The following is a 22,261-nucleotide window of genomic DNA, read 5'->3' on the forward strand; positions in this document are numbered from 1 at the left end:
GGCTTGTTTATTCTTTGGATTTTGTGAGGACGGAATGTATCCAAGTATAGATTGTTTTGATGATGAAGAATACTAATTTCCCCGGAAAAGTTTATCGGTCTTTTTAAAAAGACCCATGGGGCAATCTAGTCCTAAATATGCAAGAAAATATTACAGAATCATAATGGTATTGGCGAAAACGCCTTGTAATATATATTTACACCAAGGTGGTGTGCTGGCAAAATTGTTACCGCGCCAGAGAAAATGCTTAGCGGCATTTCTTCACTTCTGAGTTAAAATGCCGCTTTTCATCCTTCTCGGGTCGATAAAATAAGTACCAGTTAAGTACTTGGTCGATGGAATCGATTTACCCCTCCCTCGAAATCGCAGGCCTTGTGCCAAAATTTGAGGTCGACTTTGTCTTTTATATATATGCACATATGTATATTTATACACATATATTTATATATTTATATATATACATATATACATACATACATACATGCATGCATACATATGAATATATATATTATATGTATATATAGATACAAACATATATATATGTATGTATATGTATCTTTATAAGTATACACACATACATGTACGTATATATGTATGTAAGTTTGTATGTATACTTTTTGTTTTATGAGAAATTTCATTGTGTGCGTGTAACAGAGATCTTGCAAATTGACTGTATAATTCTAACATATATGTCGGACAGTGACCATAGTTTTGTTGGACAGCACGCACTGGCACATAATAGCACACACAGAAGGCGCGCACGCACACACGCACACACACATATGCATAAAAACACAGACGTGCGCGCGTAGTCATACGAGTCCCAGGTCTGATTATGTCAACAACGCTGAAAGTCACTTTAATATTAAATGCTTACATTACATGCAAACCAGCCATACAGAAATGCAAATTTAAGCAGAACAAATGATGCTAACATAATTTACGCGCCTGTATCTACAACTGATTTCTGCCACTATCATCCTTACAACAACCACCACTACCGCCACCACCACCACAAACAGCAATAACAATAACAACTTCACTATTGTTACCACCACTACTCTTATAACAACTTCTACCTCAGCCACGACGTTAACTACGCCTCACTGATTCTGACTATTTCATTAATTTACATATTTCACATTGGCACAGGGCCACAATTTTGTAAGAGATACTTAGTTACATTTAATTTATCAATGACGTATGGATGAGGAAAATAATTCAATCCTGGTATAATTTCTTTTTATTTTTACTCGTTTATTTTATTTGTAATTTTATTCATTCATTTATTTATCTTTGCTTTTTGAATGGTTGCAGTCAGAAGTAAAGGAACTGAACCCATGCTTTTCACATTCTCTCCTAGTTAGAATGATTTTGTTGATGTTCAGTTTAAATGACTCCAATTCTTCTTATTCTTGTGCCATACCTGCTTATTTTAGAAGCCTTGGCGATCATGGTGCTCCATGTCAGTATCTGAATATTCATGATTTTTCTAGTGAAAAGCACAGCTGTGTTTCTCCGTTATTTTCTGTAGGTTTACTAACACCTTTATTCCTGTTCTCATAGTCTTCCGAGCGTATTCTCGAAGCACGAGGTTTAGAGAAGCTGGTTCACGTGATATCAGTATATATCTATACACCGGTATAACTGTCTAACATATGTCTAGAGATTAGTCCTTCCTCGAGTCATGACTTAGTCAGTCACAGGATCACCTTCCACTTCTTGATCAATAATTGGACCTTTGATAAGTACAAACATACCGGCCAAAGCTAACTTGGAATAATAATGACTAAGAGTAACTTTGTGCCCACCTCCAAACTACTAAACTCCTGAACAGAGGTCAAGCCATATGGTGCAATTTAACGTCATGCCCAAGACACTCTAAGACAACGATTGCAGATGAAAAGATCGATGGGAAGGGAATTCCATAAAACTGATGTTCTGGCAGTGTGGGACGGTGAACTAAGACATGTCTTAAAGGTGGCGAATACAAAGGAAGTAGCTATACCCAGTGATCTTAATTGGAAGACTGCTAACCAGCGGTAGAACAAACAAAATGAGGAGACAGCGCGTATGTGGACCACAGGTTGTATGCGTCAAAAGTTGGGGTAAATACCAAATACTGGTGTGCGTAACAGATGCTGGACAGTGTGACAGATGTAAGAATGTGTGCTAGATGCTGAGTGCTAGCTGCTCGAGTGTATTCTAAATTCTGGAGTATGGAGTGTTTGCTAAATTCTAGAGAGTGTGCCAGGTGTTGGATTGTGTGCCAAAGAGTGAATGGTATTTGAGCACAGTATGTTGAGTAACGTAGCTAACAAGCTTATAACATCGAGTTCAGCGCTCTACCTTTTGTCTTTCCTGCTATATTAATGCCTTATCTAACAGATCTCTTTCCGTGGGACATACTGATATTTCATGCATATATGTTAGTAACAAATATTAAGTTAACCAAACATTATTGCTGGTACTTATTCGAGCGTATGAGAAAACGTATATACGGTTACTAGACTTACTAGGAAATGCTACTAAAGTTCCCTCAAACTTAGGAACAGTGGAATAGATTGGATGTCTGTGTTGGATACAGTATGAGCGAAACGAAAGTGGTGGTAACGGCTAGAAAATGGCCAAACGATATCCATTCGTCGTACTATGCCATGAAAATGATGATGATTATGGTGATGATGAAGAGGAGGAAGAAGAGGATAATGATGATGACAATAATAATGATAATAATGATAATAATGTTTTCAAATTTTGGCACAAGGCTAGTAATTTCGGGACAAGAGTTAAGTCGATTACATCGACGCCAGTGATCAACTGGTCCTTATTTTATCGATCTATAAAGGATAGAAAGCAAAATCGATCCTATCGAATCCTTTCTACTATAGGCACAAGACCTGAAATTTTGGATGTAGAGTATCTCGATTACATCGACGTTAATGCTGAACTTATACTCATTTTATCGACCTCCGCAGAATTTGAACTCAAACGTACAGATGGACGAAACGTCACTAAGCATTTTGCCTGGCGTGCTAACGGTTCTGCTAGCTCACCGCTTTAATAATAATAATAATAATAATAATAATAATAATAATAATAATAATAATAATAATAATAGTAATAATGATGATTTCAAATTTTAGCACAAGGCCAGCAATTTCAGGGAAGGAGTAAGTCGATTGCATCGACCCCAGTGCTCAGCTGGTACTTACTTTATCGACCCCGAAAGAATGAAAGGCAAAGTCTGGCATATTTACGTAAAGCTCGTAGGGCAGACCATCCAAACTGGGTGACTTGCGCCTCGTGCAGCTGACAAAGCCATTCTGAATTTCGGCTGAAGTTATCTGCCATTCGCAGCGCTCAGTGTCGGCCATCGAGAAGTGCAGCAAGCCGTCGAAGTACTGACTGAAATCCGATACCATCTCTAAACTCGTCACTCCTTCCGAACAACTGAGCAAAGTGCTGGCAAAAGGCCTCACACATCTGTCTGGAATCTCTCAGCTCGTGTCCGTCTCGGTTCGTCAAAGATCGAATTTTGGTTTTGCTACCTAGCTGCGCCTCCACCATGCGGGCCCATCGAAAAGCTTTGGTCTCCTCGTTTCTCAGAGCACGTGCCTTAGTTCTGAATGCCATTCTTGGTGCTAGAACATCGGCTACAATGCTACTACAATAGCCTCGTCTAACTTAGCTACTAGCTCCTCCTCCTTTCTATTTTTTCTAAGGCTACTTCTTTGCTAATCCCTATCGATATTACTCTAATCTCTCTTTTGAGAGCCCCCCCCCCATCTGTTGTTGACCCTATGTGGCTGGTCCAGGTTCACACTGCCGCATTAGGGAAATTTCGTTGGTACCTGTTGGAACTGGCTGATCAGGTGCTTGAGGATTTTGTACCCCCCGCTTCTATCAGCTACTTCCACACAATCCAATTGTGCATCTAAAATGCCATTCCAGTCCCCCACTAACAGTAAAGAGTGAGACGTACACAGAAAAGCTTCCAGACACCTAAAGAAATCCGGCCGTATGGCTCTGGTAGGGTTGTAGACGGTTGCTTGTCTAAAGGCACCACCTTGGCTATTGCTCACGTCTCGGACCACCAACTTACCTCCCCTCCACCACCCCTCCTCCCCTCCCCCTCCTCCTCTCCTCCCCTCCCCCACCCCTTCTCCCCTCCTCCTCCTCCTCCTCCTCCTCATCCTCCTCATCATCATCATCACCATCATCACCACCACCACCATCATCATCACCATCATCATCATCATCATCATCATCATCATCATCATCATCATCTGTCTCCTCCTCCTCCTCATCATCATCATCACCATCCTCCTCCTCCTCCTCCTCCTCCTCATCATCATCATCATCACCACCATCATCATCATCATCATCACCATCATCATTAACACTAGTATTGTTGCCACGACCAACTTCGCCACCACCTCAGTCGTCACCACTATGATAATCACAACCATTACCACCATCAGCGTGACTACCATCAACACTATCACTGCCAAAACCATCAACCACCAGCATCTCTATCACCACCACCACCATCACCACCACCACTAGTAGAGGCAACAGCAGTAATAACAACACTGTCATAGTTGTACATCACCACCACCGCCATCACCATCACTCTCAGCAGCAGCAACCATAACAACAGCAGCAGCATCAACAACAACAGCAACAACAACGATTGTCATGCTATCACTAATGTTTCTAATGTCTACAAACCGGAAAAGACGTCATAAACACACCATTTGGTCTTCCGCTTGGCTGGAACCGCAAAGCTATTTATCACGTAATTAAGTCGGCCATAATGACTGAGATTCTTTATTGTTATTCATTTTTATTGTTGTTATTGTTGTTGCTGCTGCTGCTGCTGCTGATGATGATGATGATGTTTCTGTTACACTTTTTTTTTCTTTAAGCCGGATCTAGTCAATGGCCGATGGTCATTTCCTCTCAATTCATTTAGTTATTATTTATGTCTTCTTCTTCTTCTTCTTCTTCTTCTTCTTCTTCTTCTTCTTCTTCTTCTTCTTCTTCTTCTTCTTCTTCTTCTTCTTCTTCTTCTTCTTCTTCTTCTTCTTCTTCTTCTTCTTCCATCAATAGTTATTTTTTCTTTAATATTTTTGTTGCACTTTTCTATTTGTAGGATAGTCGACAATAACAGTATTAAAATAGAAAAAAACCACCACCACCACCACCACCACCACCACTACTACTACTACTACTACTACTACTACTACTACTACTACTACTACTGTTGCTGCTGTTGCTGCCGTTGCTGCCGTTGCTGTCGTTGCTGCTGCTGCTACTAGTGTTACTACAGTTGCTGCTAATATTACTACTACTATTACCACCACCACCACCATCTACACAACAGCAGCAGTAATAACAACATTGATTTAACGAAGAAGTCCGTATAGGTACGAAACAGCAATATGTAGAAACAGAATAGAAAGTTTGGAAAATAAAATAAAATAAAACAACCGAAGCAAGAAACAAACAAACAAACAAAAAAAGACAATGCAAACAAGAACAAAACGAGAACGCTTATACTAAACCAATCACTTTGTTGGAATTGTTAGAAATAGCAGCCAAACCACACCCTACAATATTTGAAATTGGACACGTTGAATAATGCAGTTTTAATTTTCCTATACATAGGAAAAACAGTTGGAAAGCTTTGATCGTAAGGTCTACTCGATTAGTGCTGATTTGGAATTAAACGGTATAAAAACAAACGACTAATGATATAAAAAATATTCTTGAGTGAGAAACTGCTCATTTTCTCCTGATTCTGTTTTTATTCATTGGACTGTGTCCATACTGGGGCATCGCCTCTTAGGAATATAATCGAGTTGAGCGATACTTGCCCCAATCTCATTGACATTCGAATTATAGAAGAAAGAGAGGACCTGGGTAGGATTTGGAATCAAAAGGACATAGTCAGTCCTGCAATTCACTTAACGTGGTAAATAATAATAATAATAATAATAATAATAATAATAATAATAATAATAATAATAATAATAATAATAATAATGATGATGATGATGATGATGATGATGATAATTATTATTATTATTATAATTATTATTATTATCATTATTATAACGATTTCTTAATAATAGTAATAATAATTTATAACTTTAGTACAATGACAGCAGTTTTGAGGGGAGGGTTCAAGATGATGACATCGAGCTCAGTATCGGTACTTTATTGTACTGACCCCGAAAGGAAAAAAAATAAAGTTGACTTCGGTGGTATTTGAACTTGGGACGTAAAGAACCAGAAGAAGTGCCACTAAGCATTTTGTCTGATGCGCTAACAGTTGTGCCAGTTCGCCGCCTTACAATACTTGCTTCAAATTTTGGCACAAGGCCAACAGTTTTTAGGTGGAGGGGCTAATTAATCCTTTCTACTACAGCCACAAGGGCTGAAATTTGGTGGGAGGGGGCAGTCGATTAGATCAACCCCAGTACGCAATTGGTACTTAATTTATCGACCCCAAAAGGATGAAAGGCAAAGTTGACCCCGGTGGCATTTGAACTCAGAACATAAAGACAGACGAAAGGAAGGGTTAATTAATAACATCGATCCCAGTATTTGAGTGGTACTTCATTTTATCGACTCAGAGAGGATAGAAGGTAAAATTGACATCAACGGAATTTGAACCTAGAACGTAAAGAGCTGGAAGAAAAGTCATTATGCATTATGTCCGTCATTCTAACGATTTAGCTAGCTCGCAGCTTTCGGATACAATGCTAAACAATGTTAAGAGATGCGTAAGTCGATAAAATCGACTCCAGTACATGACTGGTACTTTATTTCATCGACCCAGAAATTATGAAAGTTGAGGGGATGTTTTTACTCCAGACGTAAAGAGCCAGAAAAAAATATCGCATGGGTTTCTTTCTAATGTTCTAAAAGTTCCGTCAGTTTAGCAGTATAATTCTAATCGCAAATAACCATAATAAGAACAATAATAACAGCAACAACAACAACAGCGCCATTAGCAACATTAATATCATTTTCTTCTCTGGTATTCTTGAACTGGAAACTGTATCTAATAACATATAATAAATTTTATGAATACATAGAAAAAATACCCCAAATTGAAAATACCCCGCCAATCACATACACACACATTCATACATACACGCATACACACGCCTATATAGACACTCATACACGCACACACACACACACACATACACACACACGTACATGCACACATTAGAATACATCAACAATAAGCAAAGCAAAAAATAATAATAAATAAACAGAAATGCATCAGAATAAACGTCGAACAAAAGAGCTGCACTCATTTCTGTTAGCAGGACAGTGAAATCAGTCGAGTGTGTAGCTTGCAAAATATCGAGCAACTTCTGCCCCCGTGGATAATTCCACGATTAGAATCAGTTTAAGATCCATAAATTCGCCATCATGCATGTAATTCGCATTTCAGTCGGGTGGGTAATGGGTGTTGTTTGGAGTAGGGAAAGATGGTAAGGGTGGTGAGGACTTTACGGTCGTACAAAGCAGATGAACCCTAATTGCGGGTCCCGGTCAAACGTAAATTAGAGATTCACAACAACGAAGATGATGGTGACCATGACTACGGTAAAAAAATATTACAACTGCAGAAGCAACAGCAGCAGCATCTACAGCAACGGCAACAGGAAAATAATAGCAGCAAAGGGCGTGGGATTGGTAGCGTTGCTAAATACTACGCATTTATATCGAGATGATCCCGTGTTCGATCCCTCTGCACGGCTCTGACATTGTTTGCGTTGTGTCGATACATCCTCCCTAAAACTTCATACACATTGAAAAACGCTCCACCGCCATGCATTTTACAATCCCCCACTACGCCTCCGCACAAACATGCATATACGCTACTCTTCTAACTCGCACACACTCACATACATATCTCAGTAAGCCTTAATCACACCACTTACATAAGAAAATATATACTACAAGATGCATTCACGCAACATACTCGCTAAATCACTCTTTATATCAGCATGCACACACATACACGCACACATACAAACATTCTTACATTTTACTTCCCTTGGCTTTATAGCAAGCATAATCACAGACGCTCTCACACATGTATTTCTACACTTTCACATATTAATCATCCTTGATTGAAAAAACTAATTCACTTAGCTTACGTCAGTCATTCATTTAACTCACTTCAGTATGTGGCATTCACCGTAACTTCTACTTCCACGGAACTTTCTTCTTCCCTTCTATACTTGTCTTACGCTTTTCTTGAAGAAAGTTCCTTGTCCGAAACGTTAAACTTTTGGCTGTTTTTCTTAATTATTTCCTTCAAAATTTATGATTCGTGTCACTGTAAGAAACTTCCATTTCCTAGAGTTTCGCGTAGAGCAAGTTTAATGTTATAATTATGAAAAGTGTTCAATTTTGTCAATAGGTGACACTATCTGACGGAGTCAAAGAATACTTTTATGCTAAATAGCTCAGCAGTTTAAACATATTTATGTAGAAACAGTGAGAACGATTGACAAATCGATGTCAAATAGCTTCCCTGGTCAATTAATATCGTGCGACAAGGCCTATGGAAACATATATTAGCGACTACATTTACGACTGATGAGCGGCACCGATGTCTAAATTTGAACTCTTCGCTTGATCTAAATGAATAGGATGGGTAGGAACGCAAAGCTAAATTTTACTCGGAGTCTTCTTCTATGATGCGAAGTCAATATGCATATCAAGCTGTTTGCCCTAATTAGATCTTCATGGATTTGTACAACGCCATGCAATTGGCTCCGACGGCACTACTATGAACAAACTCCGACATCTTAAATAGCACTTTGGCCCAAACTCTAAATTATGCACTTCGATAAGTAAGAGCCGAAAATTATCCATTGCCTTCCAGTTTTCTGTGTCTTTCCTAAGCCGAGTGGATCACAAGATCATCTATTGGAAGTTACAGTCAATATTAAAGAAGAGGAATTCTCTTATAAAATATTATTCCATTGATCGGTTGCGATTCGTCTTACTCAATACTAGTGTATTCGAGAAAACCATCTTGTTAATAGACCTTTTACACACAGTTCTGTACTATTGATCTCAGCATATTTTGAGATAACTTGAAGATACCCACCAAAAATAATAACGTAAAACGTACGAGCTTGGTGACATGTGAATTACGGCTCATAGTAAGCAGAATGGTAAAAACAAAAAGTTCCTGTCCGGTAAATAAAAGGGTACTGATGATATAGATGCTGCTGAAGCTGATCCCCCTCCATCTACTCCTCTTCATCATCATCAGCGGCTGCATTAACGTTACTATTAATGACGACTGCAGCGTTAATAACTGTAGAGAAAGAAGATCTGCAATAGTAACACGAATAATATCAGCAATAACAGGAATAATAAAAACAACAATCATAAAAGCAATAACAAAAATGCTGAACACCTACAAGAGCAAAAAAGAAACAAAAAAACGACGAAAATAAGAACGACAACAACAACGGCAACAGTATAAGTAAGAACAATAATCAGAAGACGAATAGCAATAACAACAACAATAACAGCCATTACGACAGCCCAAAACAAAACAATAGTAACAACAAAGATAGGAATAACAACAATCCGAAGTAGTAAAAACAACAGCAGCGATAAATATAACAACGGGAATAACAGGAAGAACTCTATCGGCAATGGTATCACCAAGAACAACTGCAGTAAAACTACAAGAACATCAAGTAAAATATCGTACAACAACAACAATAGCAACAACAACATAAACAATAACAAAACTGAAGGCAAGTTAAACGAGGAAGAATAATTTCAAGTTGCTGTCAAGTATTTTGTAAATTATGAACATTCGTTGCCGACTTCATTATGGCTTCTATTGTTAACTTGTCAGTTTTGATTTGTTTTCAATTATTGTTATTGTAAATGTAACGTTTATTTGTTGCTATTAGTGTTGTTGTTGTGATATTTGTTATTGGTGTCGCTATATTAGAATAATTTGTCTTTGCTTGTGTGTATGTGTGTGTGTGTGTTTATATATATATATATATATATATATATACCGGCTTTCATGAATATGGCCATTTAAATAGTTCACTGCAAAAATATAAAATTACCTACATACACACATACATACATACATACATACATACATATATATATTTATACATACACTCATGCATGCATACATACATATATACATCATATAAACATACGTATGTGTATCTGTGTGTGTATGTATGCATAAATGTGTGTGTGAATACGAGTGTATTCTGGAATGACTTCAATATGTAACAGCATTAAGTATGCAACTGAATATTACTATCTCTTAAATAAGTAGTACTATCTATCTATCTGTCTATCTATCTGTCTGTCTATCTATCTATCTATCTATCTATCTATCTATCTATCTATCTATCTGTCTGTCTGTCTGTCTGTCTGTCTATCTATCTATCTATCTATCTATCTATCTATGAAGCCATTAATGATATTGATGTAGTTGTTATTGGATAGCCTCAAGAGGCTTTATGTATGTATGTATGTATGTATGCTTGTATGTATGTATGTATGTATGCTTGTATGTATGCACGTATGCGCGCGCGTGTGTGTGTGTGGGGGGTGTTGTGTGTAAATATTATGTGCTTATTGATCTGTGTGTGTATGTATGTGTATATCAATTTAAATACACAACAGAGTTACTAATAGTTTTATGATATTTGAACAGGCATATTTGTAAAATACCCTGTGTATCTTAATGCAATCTTCCTGGGTCTGTTTATACGTTATATATATTTTAAAAACAAAGCCGCTGGACAGTAAAAAATAAGAAACGACATGCAAAAAGCGTGAAGGAGCTTGGCGCAAAAAATGGAACGAGAAAAAGAACGAAAGCAAGAAAACTAAGGTCCTCGTACTCCCTGATTGGAGAAAGTTTATTAGATACAACTAGTATAGAGAAATGTAACAGAAATATGTCAAAGTCTGCGAGACAGCAACTCAATCCGGAGCTTCAAGATACATGGTGTACTCCTTCTTCTTCTTCTTCTTCTTCTTCTTCTTCTTCTTCTTCTTCTTCTTCTTCTTCTTCTTCTTCTTCTTCTTCTTCTTCTTCTTCTTCTTCTTCTTCTTCTTCTTCTTCTTCTTCTTGTAATGTATGTATATATATATATATATATATATATATATATATATATATATATATATATATATATATATATTCTCTTGTATGTATGCATATGTATACATGTGTATGCACATTTGTTTCTGTGTTTTTGTCTGTGCGCGTGTGTTAGTGTATGTGTGAATAAATATGGTAATAGTAGAGGCTTAGTGGTTACGGTGTTGGACTAATGATTTTAACATTGTGGTTTCAATTCCTGAAATGAAGTGTTTTGAACAAAACCTTTTATTCACGTTATTCCAGTCTGTTCAGCTGGTAAAAGCTAGTAATCTCTCCATAAACCGGCATCAAGCCTGGTGGTTGCGAGGGGGAGGAGAGTATATGCCCGACGAAAGCCGCAAACCCGACCCATAGGGTCGATATGACTCGGGACTGATCTTCATCCTATATATGATATTTATATTTCAATACACACACACCTTAACACACTCCTACACACGCAGATAAATGGAAAAAAACCTTTCAGTCCCCGAAGGTAACCAAAATTTCATGTGGTGTTGCCCGCTAACAGTCTGCACCCAAATTTCTTAATCGCTGTTTGTTGTCACATATCAGCGTGCTTCTGTGTAGTGTAATGGTTCTTATTTATACAGTCGTTTTGCATGGTGTTTGAAGCATTATGGATATTGTTGATTTCATTCAATTGCGATCAGTGATAACTAATTTTTTTCACACTCCAGATAAATAATTATATAGATTTTCTCTTGTCTGATATTATATCTCTTCTTCCAATACATCAGTCTAATTAATGTATAATGTCATTTTCGTTCTTTAAAACGCCTTTTCTTCTTCTTCTTCTTCTTCTTCTTCTTCTTCTTCTTCTTCTTCCCAAACTCTCAAAATTCTCCCGCTCTTTCATTCTCTCCTCCTTCTTCCTACCCCTCCATTTTTTGTCTTCTTTCGCCTTTTCTGTCTTTCATCATTTAAATACATAACACATAGAACTGACAAATATCAAAAGTAATGTAAACAATACGCCGTAAAGAGAAGCTATAATAGTAGCCATTTTCAGAAACAATTTGACTTGGAGATAAAAATCATTTCAACGACTTTCCTTGCTGGATGTCATGGCCTTTTCTGCACATGCGTACTCCTCTGAAACTTTATACGTAAACGTCACCAGTAAGTGTGAAATCTATACGATAGTAGATTCTTCCCCATCTCTCTCGTCACTGTTGCAAGAAAAGTAGTATTTCAATAGAGTGGAAGATCAAAGAATAGTCTGTGACAACTCGCGATGTTTTTGGTGAGGGAATTTCTTTTTTTTATTTATTTATGATAAAAAGAAACACTCGACATTAAATGAGTAGATGGCTTCTTCTTTATTTGCTTGGACAGAAGGACAAGAATTTTTTTTATGTAAAGGGGAGGTGCAAATTGGATTAAACCGTCCCAAGTCTCTTGCTGGTTATTATCTTATCGGCAACGAAGAGATGAAAGATAAAGTCAATGTATGCGGGACGAGGATTTAGATTTATGAAGCACTAAATCTAGATTCCGTAAAAATAAACAAACAAACAAACAAACAAAACAAACAAACAAATAAACAAATAAATAAGTAAAATAAAACCACGGAAGAAATCTGATGTAGTTCTTTATCAAATTTACCATTAGGCGCAGTAAGCACTAATGAAGGAACAAGAAATATTTATTGACCGATAAAATTAGTAATGAAGTCAGAGAAGATAGAGGATTTTGAAATACTTCTTCTGCGGTGTCAACCTAAATAAGTTCAAATTTTATACTACCAGTTCCTTTATCTTTCATTTTACTGATTTTAGAAAGAAAAAACAAAACGCAGCAAAATGTAGTACTTATAGAAGGTATTGCAGTCTCACAGCCTTTATAGAAATATCAATATCTGCCTCATCCATTCGGGGTCGATAACATAAGTACCGGTTAAACACTGGGTCGATGTAATCCATTAGACCCCTCCCCCCAAATTTAAGACCTTGTGCTTATAATAGAGAAGCATATTTAAAGAAGTTTAAATATTCTTTACACAAACACACACTCACACACAGACACACACAAACACACAAACACACGCATACACATTCATTTATGAAATTAATTGGAGTATATTCATTGATAGCATTGCTGAAAAATATTTTCGTTGTCAAAGCTATCTGAGTGACTTTCAGAGTATGTTTAGGGTGCTGAATTTGAATATGGCATCACTTTTGCAATATTGATTCTACTTTTCGACATATTCGAAGCGCTATATTTGAGAATTCGCTATACTGTTCCTTCTGAGACCCTATAATTTTTTTTGATATGCAATATTTGCTGACGTGAGCTTTGCGCATTAGGTTCTTCTAATTTGAAGGTAATTCATTATGCCATAAATCTGAGCCAATCTAATAAAAACAATGCTATTTTGGGATTCAGCGCCTCCAAATTACCATAAGTGTATTTGAATATTATTGGTAACAATAAAAAATCATTTTGCTTATGCAATAAATATAAATAAATATTCTTTATATTAAATGAATATTTTTCATAAGTATTTATTTAAAAATTACAAAGCTCTGAAAAGAAAACTATAAGGCATCACTGTCTAGTATTACTTTTCTCTCTAGTCTCTTTCCGCCTTGTTTTTCTCTTGTGCTCACTTGCACGTACAAAAATATGTACACACTAATAAGACTGATTTCTTACATTGGTAAAAAACAAACAAACAAGCAAACAAAAAAACACAAGTATGTCTATTTATTCGATAATAGGGAATGTATGATGTTTATTTTGAATCGTCGGTAAAAGTGAAAAGAAAAATTCAGCTCGAGCAAGATATGAACTCAAAATATGTGGCAAAGTCCAATCTTCTGCATGGTCGCTCAACCTGATTAAAATAGAAGCCTAATTTCTTTCAAATCACACGCTATCGTCTTACAAATGCCTTGATGGTCACGGCTGTTTTGTTAGGATTAGCAATAACAACAACGACTGTGAAGCATATATTTAATCTAATGTTCTACTTATTTATGTCCCACGATCACTTCTGACCTTCTTAAATATTACGAGGTAATTAATTGATGTTTCATTCGTGTCAGACAAATCATTTCCTTGAAGCTCCCTAATCAAGGCTATTCAACAATGGATGATTAGCAATAATGTGTTCAAGAAAGAGGACATTTGTTTTATCTTCTATAGGCAACATAAGGATTTGAACCCAACATTTCAGGCTAATGAACAATTATTTAATGTCCTTAGCACAGAGAAGCTACTAACTAGATATTATATGAAGCAGTCGTGCATTAAATGTAAATGCAACCAATTTTCTTGATTGGTAAAAGCCATCAGCCTAAGGAAACAACAATAGTGCCAAGTAAATGGAAATATCTCGTATAAATGCAACAATTCAAACTGTTAACCTAAGAATGTAGTCATATTAGAATATGAAATTGGCTTATAATTTTTTTAAGCAAAAATTAACATCGGAATGAGTCATGATGAAAATACTGAGATCACTGAAGGAGGTGGCGAAGTGGCAGAACATATGTAACAGAAAATAGTAAATCAACTGAATATGAGGAACTAGTGATGTTCTGTATTGGCAAAAATGTAATACAAATAATCTTAAAAAGTGGGATGGATTTTGTGGCATAAGGAATGCCTCGCTGCATATAGTCTCAATGTGACAGAGCAACAATGAGTTTCGTTCATGTTTGGATCCACTTTATATTTAATTTCTCAGTGATACTAATTCGACCAAATGTAACCTCTTTTATACAATATTATTTTCTGTACATTTTGTTAATATGAAAATCTAGTTGTGAATTCTGTTATCGTGTCACAGCTCTAACACAGCTATTTCACTTTACTTACATTGAAAATACTTTCAAAAGTCAACGAGGTTCTTTACTTCTTATTTTACCGGCATAAAAGTAAAGTGAGTGAGAAAAAGGGATAAGGGAGTCTCTACGTGATTCATTGATGTGCAAGTAATAGCTCAAATCACAGACTTCCATTTCACGATAGAATACGTTAGGTAAATGTCATGCTAGATATACAATGTCTGGGAAAAGACGAAATTATCAGACTTGAGTTCCATTGCTTGTAGGCACTTGATCATGAGTTAACCTAAAAGTAAACGCAAATATTTTTAAAATAAAAGAGAAAGAAAAAAGAAGAAAATATGACTACTCAATGTTGAGTAGAAGTAAAGTTGACGCCTTGGTCGAAACACTGCCATTGCAATTAATGTTATTTACCTACATAAGTCAGGTTGAATCTTAAGAGTATCAGTTCTACCTTTCCTTCAAGCAAAATAAAATAAGTACGAAGCCTTTTCTTCAACAATATGCCTTCCTGCTAAATCAAGGCCTTATAGCAATTCTTAGATTTATTGAATCCTTTAAAGCGACACAGTAAATATACTAATGGCTGCTAAAAAAGTTCCTGGCTTTGGGTAAAAGAAAATGCAGGAGAATCAGTTAATTATGATTTTATTCACCCCTCTCAGATTTACACACTGCAGTGGTTCTTCAGTTTTTCTAAGCTATGTAAAAGAACTCGGAAGGTTGGGCCTCCAACCAGGCCTATCGCGACACCCTTAAAGCCAGGAAATTTTCAGCACACCCTCGTAACATTCAAAGCATGAAATTCAATTATATGTGCAGCTTTTAAGAGCGTTAACTCTTTAGCTTTCAGATTACTCTGTCAAATGTAATGTTCATTTATTCACATTGTTTTGAATTCATTATGTATTCTCTCATACCTTCACGTTTTCGATTATGTGCCTATTTACTTTTAGAATGACATTGTAGAGTAAGTGTGAGAGGCCAGATCTGGCTGGTTTGAACAGGAAACAGGTAGAATATGTGAGCTGAATATGGTTGCTTTAAATATGAAAGGGCTAAGATGACTGTAAAGCCATGACTGAGGTCGGCTAATAACAGTTCATCATTTCTTTTCATCAAAGTAGTTGCAGTGAAAGTTGGAATTCCTCATTTCCTATGGACAGAAATAAATAAATAAATAAATAAATGAATAAATGAATGAATAAATGAATAATAAATAAATAAATTTATAAATCAATAAATAAGACTTGTCGCTGTATCATAAACAATGTATCATCCTTTTAAGTTTAGTAACGAAATAAGGAGAATAACGTCGTCCTTTACTTGTTGCTGTGTAACAGGCATTTTGTTTCAACTCACAAAACCATAACAATACTCTCAATGTGGTGATCCTATCGGTAAGAAATAATAGCTAAATCTCTCTCAAACTATGCTCTATTCAAGGTGAATAACATTCTTACTTAAAAAAAGCGAAAAAAAAAAAAAAAAGAAAAACTGAACACTGTGTCCATTAACAGAAAACAAAATGGCGGCAAGATCATGCGCTGAAACACCGGTCAGAGCCGACATGTAGCTAAGTAACAGCAACAACAGCAGCAGCAGTAGTAACAAAAACAACTACAATAACGACGAAGACAGAGCCGACGAACCGACGAAATCAATAAACACGCTAACTCAAAGATGTCATAAGACTGCAACTACCTCCCCCTTCCCTCCTCCTCCACCTCCTCCCCTCCTCCCCTCCTCCTCCTCCCCTACTCTCCCCCTCCTCCTCCCCCCTCCCCTCCTCCTCCTCCCCCTCCTCCTCCTCCCCCTCCTCCCCTCTCCTCCTCCTCCTCCTTTCACCTCTTCATCATCATCATCATCATCTTGTTCATATCAACACCATTGTCGTTAACGCTGTCGCCATCATAATCATCATTGTCATAACCACCATTATCAAAATTATCACTATGATAATCATCCTCATCAAGATCTTCATCATTATCACCACCACTGCAACAACAACAACAACAACAACATCAAGAAAAACAACAATGATAATAGATAACAGTAGCAGTAACAACAACAGGTAACAAACAAGCACATTCAAAATTCAGAGCTTCCAATGATGTAGCATGTAAGAGAGAACAGAGAACAGAAAACAGATGAGTTGTAAACTCATTAGAATGAATCATGCATGCATTATGTTACGGCTTATAAAAGAAACCTGTTCAATATGAAGCAGGTGGGTTTTCAAGCTTCAAATACTTCATTGTACATTAAAAATAATTCCGGACCTTTGTGGTTGATTTTTTTTAATAATTGTATCGAACTATTTAAATATGTATAATCCGAAACTTTCTTTGTTATCTGTCACCATATACCGGGGAGAAAAATATCGAAAACAAAAAAACACATATGCATACTTTCCTACTCTCTCACTTTCTGTCAGTCTGTCTGTCTGTCTATCTGTCTGCCTCTGTCTCTCTCTGTCTGTCTGTCTCTCTCTCTTTCACACCCTCACGCACACACTGCACAAATACACACTGAACGCGCATGCACGCACAAACACATACATACAAGCGCACAGGGTGTGTGAATTCTCATTTTGTTTTTTCAGGTGATTACACTAGCAAAAATTGATTATAATAACAGTTACACACACACACACACACACAAGCATGCCTTTGATCATGAGTCTGCTTCGCCAGGACTGACCTGGGGCTAAACAGCAACAATAACCAATGATGAATACACGAAAAGCTTGAGATCATTCAAAATCAGTTGACATCCATGCAAAACGAAGTATGATATTCGGAATAGCAACGGACTGAAGTCTTAACTACACACACACACACACACGCACGCACACGCACACACGCACACACACACACACACACGCACACACACACACACACACACACACACACACACACACACACACATGTATGTTTGAAACCCCGTATTACTAGAGTAATGTTCTCCAGAAAATCTTGTCGTAACGCAAAATTCCGAAGCGCAAAATTAACTTACGTATAGGTGTAGGAGTGGTTGTGTGGTAAGTAGCTTGCTTACCAATCACATGGTTCCAGGTTCAGTCCCACGGCGTGGCACCATGGGCAAGTGTTTTCTATTATAGCCTCGGGCCGACCAAAGCCTTGTGAGTGGATTTGGTAGACGGAAACTGAAAGAAGCCTGTCGTATATATGTGTATATATATATATATATATATATATATATATATATATATATATATATGTGTGTGTGTGTGTGTGTGTGTGTGTGTGTGTGTGTGTGTGTGTGTGTGTGTGTGTGTGTGTGCGTGAGTGTATGTTTGTGCGTCTGTGTTTGTCCCCCCAGCATCGCTTGACAACCGATGCTGGTGTGTTTACGTCCCCGTAACTTAGCGGTTCAGCAAAAGTGACCGATAGAATAAGTCCTGGGGTCGATTTGCTCGACTAAAGGTGGTGCTCCAGCATGACCACAGTCAAATGACTGAAGCAAGTAAAAGTGTAAAAGAGTACCCAATGACTTTTTTTCTCCGAAATGAGAATGCATTCCGGAAGATATTTGTTTTCGAAAACAGTAACAAGAAATAACACGGCCATTTTAAAGTATGAAAATAACCATTTTTTACATATGCACACGTTACGTACACATAAAGATACTGATAGAGAAATACGTTAGGAAACAAATAAGAATCGTAATATTGTAAAAGGGTTGTTTTCTACTCTGGGCAGAAGGCCCGAAATTTTTTGGGAGGGGTCCAGTCGATTAGATTGACCCTTTTACGCAACTAGTACTTAATTTATCGATCCCGAAAGGATGAAAGGCAGAGTTCATCTTTATCCACAGCAATAACAAACTGTTTCATGCTTGACATGAAATGTAGGTAGGTTGATTTTTGTCGGTTGAACTAAAGGCTCTTCAACCACATTTAAAGATCCTGAAACGCTGTTCGCTTAAATCTAAACGTGATGGTAAAAAAAAATTGATCCCGTTTTTTGGATTCAGCTTATCAAAAAACTTTCAAATCAGGTAAAAAGCGGTTACTCCTTGACATGCTTCGCCACAGGTCAATTTGATCAGTAAGACTTGACATGTTATTACTAACTTTCATTACTGAGGGTTTCGCAGCGTGCTTATTGTAGTTGATGATTAACCACAGATCAGTCGTGATTGGCCAGGGTCTTCTAAACATTGCCATTCCATTTATCTATCAAGTATTGTTGGTCTTTTCGACCTTATCTAATATATCCTCTGTTACTAATTTGGCAGAATATGATTTGAGCGAGATTTCCAGCAGAATCCATCGTTGAAAGTTTGTAGTTTTATTGCATGACATTACTCTTATAATTGTTGTCAGTATAATATTTTCTCTCTGGCAGATTGTACTACGAGTTCAATGTTAATCTATTTGTAATACAGCAATTTCGACAAGCTGCAAATTCTCCAGTTTGCATTTGTTTATAACTTCTCGGATTCTTCGCTCTTGACTCAGAGGAATATGAAGGAAGAGACAGCTGGAGTGGGTGAAAACAGCGTCAGTACTCAGCTGGATTTTTTTTAATGATGAAGTGCATTGATCGGAACTTAACTGGGGCTAAACATCAATGATGACAACAATAGTAGAAGCAGGGGCAACTACTTCCCGTTCGGGTTTTGAAAATTAGTCGTACAGTTCCAAATGTGGTTCTGGTGGGGGTATTTCAATCCTCATGGCTCACCATGAATTAACTGCTGTTTTTGCTGAAAAACCTTTTGCATGGTCGTATTTAGTTAAACATTCTTAAATTGAACCAGATACAAATGGTTTACACATTATAGGAAGCGTTTAAGACCGCCTGCTGTCAAAGTCTGTCTAAAATCACATGAAAATAAACCATTTAAGCCTTGAGACTAAAATAGTTGGTTAATATGTAAGTTAAGTATAACAAACATATGAATTTGCAAAATTAAAATGCTTGTTTTTCTTTCAGCACATTTGCGTCCGCAAGGGTTCTTATGCACTTGCAGTTTGACCCTCATACAAAAACTTTTCCCAACCTTGCTTTAGAGAAAGGAGAAACTATGAAGTTGCAATGTTTATGTCATTCTTCCGTTTCAAGTACAGTGGCTGTAAACGTGGATCGAATTTATGTTTTAACTCAACCTTACCTTTATTTTTCATTTTTTCTTTCAAATCCAAGTTACACGGCCTTCACTGTTGCAGAGCATGTTCATATCTTGAAGTACCAGGTGGTCGCATAGTTGTCACATGAAGGTAACCTCTCTAGCTTTTTAGTACCGGCTCTATCCTCTGATTTTTCATCCCAACTTCACACTTTCCAGCTTTGTAGATTACTGGTAAGTTCACCATAATCTTAATAGATATTTGAATCCTAATATTGATTTACCATGCCATTTTATTTCTAACATTAAGTTTTAGCATTAACTTATTAATAGATAACGTTATTTTCTTTGATAAAAAAAAGAAAAAAACTGTATTACAAAACTTCATGTTTGTATCCCATGTGATTTGAGCTTTTTTAAGTATAAGAAATCATTTTTACAATATACTATTATTTTTAAGTCGCCAGTAAAGTTTTAGTCTTTATTTCACACTTCCAGCTTTCACATCGTTATTCCCTTTTCAGAATTGTTTTTCATTTCAACGGCTAGAACATAATCTTATTATTGTTGTGAATCTTCTTGTTAGTCAAACGAAGGTAAAGGAAGTGAAGAAAGCAGTAAAAAACAGTAAATAAGACATAAAAAGATAGAAGGTACAGGCAAGTTCCCCGAAAATATCAGGAGTTCACGAAGGAAGTTCATAAAAATGTAATAATAATACAGCTGGCATTTGAAGATAAGAGCACATTCTGCAAATCTGAGTTGTATAGCCTGGATTGAAAGAAAGAAAAGAAAAAAGAGAGAGAAAGGAAAGGAAATGTTGAGTTCAAATTCTTTGGAAAATGTAGACAGAGCTGAACAAGTTTTCTTAGATAATGTATTCATTCAAACTTTAATTATTTTCATAATGAATTTTAAGGAAGGAAGCAAGTTTTTATTTTATTTGAAATATAAACGAAAGATATTTATGTGATTCTTTGTTGTTCTATTCCCACAAGTTATTTGACGAATTTTTCAAGAACATACAGTATATAAGGAACGGCAAGCAAATTGTTCTTGAGTTGAATGTTGCGATTCGATATCAGTTACCAGCAAATAAAAAGGATTTCTCTTTGGGCATAACTATCTTAGGGAAAGGCATGTGACATACTAAGTTACATTTTTTGCCCGAAATTCCAGCATTTGCGCACATTTAGTCTAAATAAAATCAGCATCAATATCGGGCAATTAGAGTAGTTCAGGAATCTAGTTGCAGACGATAAATATAGAATACCAATAGAAAATTTTGTACTGAATAACAACAGAAAATAACACTAGCATGTAACAGAACAATGAACAGCAGATAGCGTATAACATTTCAACCATAGGAAGCACTGCTCGAATCAAATTTCAGTCTAGTGTTCAAAATCTCAAAAGCAATGGGACAGCATGAACTAAGTTAAAAATTAAACCTTTGACCGTTTAATTCTTTCCTTATATCTATTCCGTGGTCAGCAAGGTACAACTAACAGATAAGATTAAGCGGTATATTTGAATGCATAGTGCATAATACAATGAAACAACCATTTAATTTCCATGGTTAAGAGTATATGCTATGGTGCCGTCAATTCTTAGGCCAGAAGTAGTATCAGCTTGAATAGTGGCAACTCACCTCGATATTTAGTCAAGACATAGGCACATACACTCTTAAATGGTAACTTAATATGTATATATATATATATATATATATATATGTGTGTGTATGGATATATATATATATATATATATATATATATATATATATATATATATGTGTGTGTGTGTGTGTGTGTGTGTGTGTGTGTGTGTGTGTGTGTGTGTGTATGTATGTATGTATGTATGTATCTATGTATGTATGTATAGGAGTAAATGTAAGGACAAGCACGTTAGGCAAGTCGATATACATAAAATATTAAATACATTTAATACAAAAAATGTACTTATTCAACCTCTTTAATTCCTGATATCATTTCTATTCTATGTAGGTCGGATCATTTTATATGTAAACATGTGTACATTTTTTGTATTAAATGTATTTAATACGTTTTGTATATTGACTTGCCTAACTTAATTTTCCTTACATTTACTCTCCTCCTGTTTAAGTTTAAATCTCTTGAGCACCACGAAATGTATTCTATAC

General features: G+C 36.4%; 1 long non-coding RNA gene across 1 annotated transcript in view; it reads right to left on the reverse strand.

The window, feature by feature from the left end:
• Positions 1-16,843: 16,843 nt before the first annotated feature.
• Positions 16,844-22,261, reverse strand: part of LOC149137253 (uncharacterized) — a 15,828-nt gene continuing 10,410 nt past the window's right edge. Inside the window, exons 2-3 of the long non-coding RNA XR_016240775.1 lie at positions 20,149-20,874; positions 16,844-17,004 (exon numbers count right to left, since the gene is read on the reverse strand). This is a non-coding gene — a long non-coding RNA (uncharacterized LOC149137253). The remainder of the gene's footprint in view (positions 17,005-20,148; positions 20,875-22,261) is intronic.

Source organism: Octopus bimaculoides, chromosome 2 (genome assembly GCF_046866305.1).
Source record: "Octopus bimaculoides isolate indiv1 chromosome 2, ASM4686630v1, whole genome shotgun sequence".
NCBI classification, from domain to species: domain Eukaryota; kingdom Metazoa; phylum Mollusca; class Cephalopoda; order Octopoda; family Octopodidae; genus Octopus; species Octopus bimaculoides.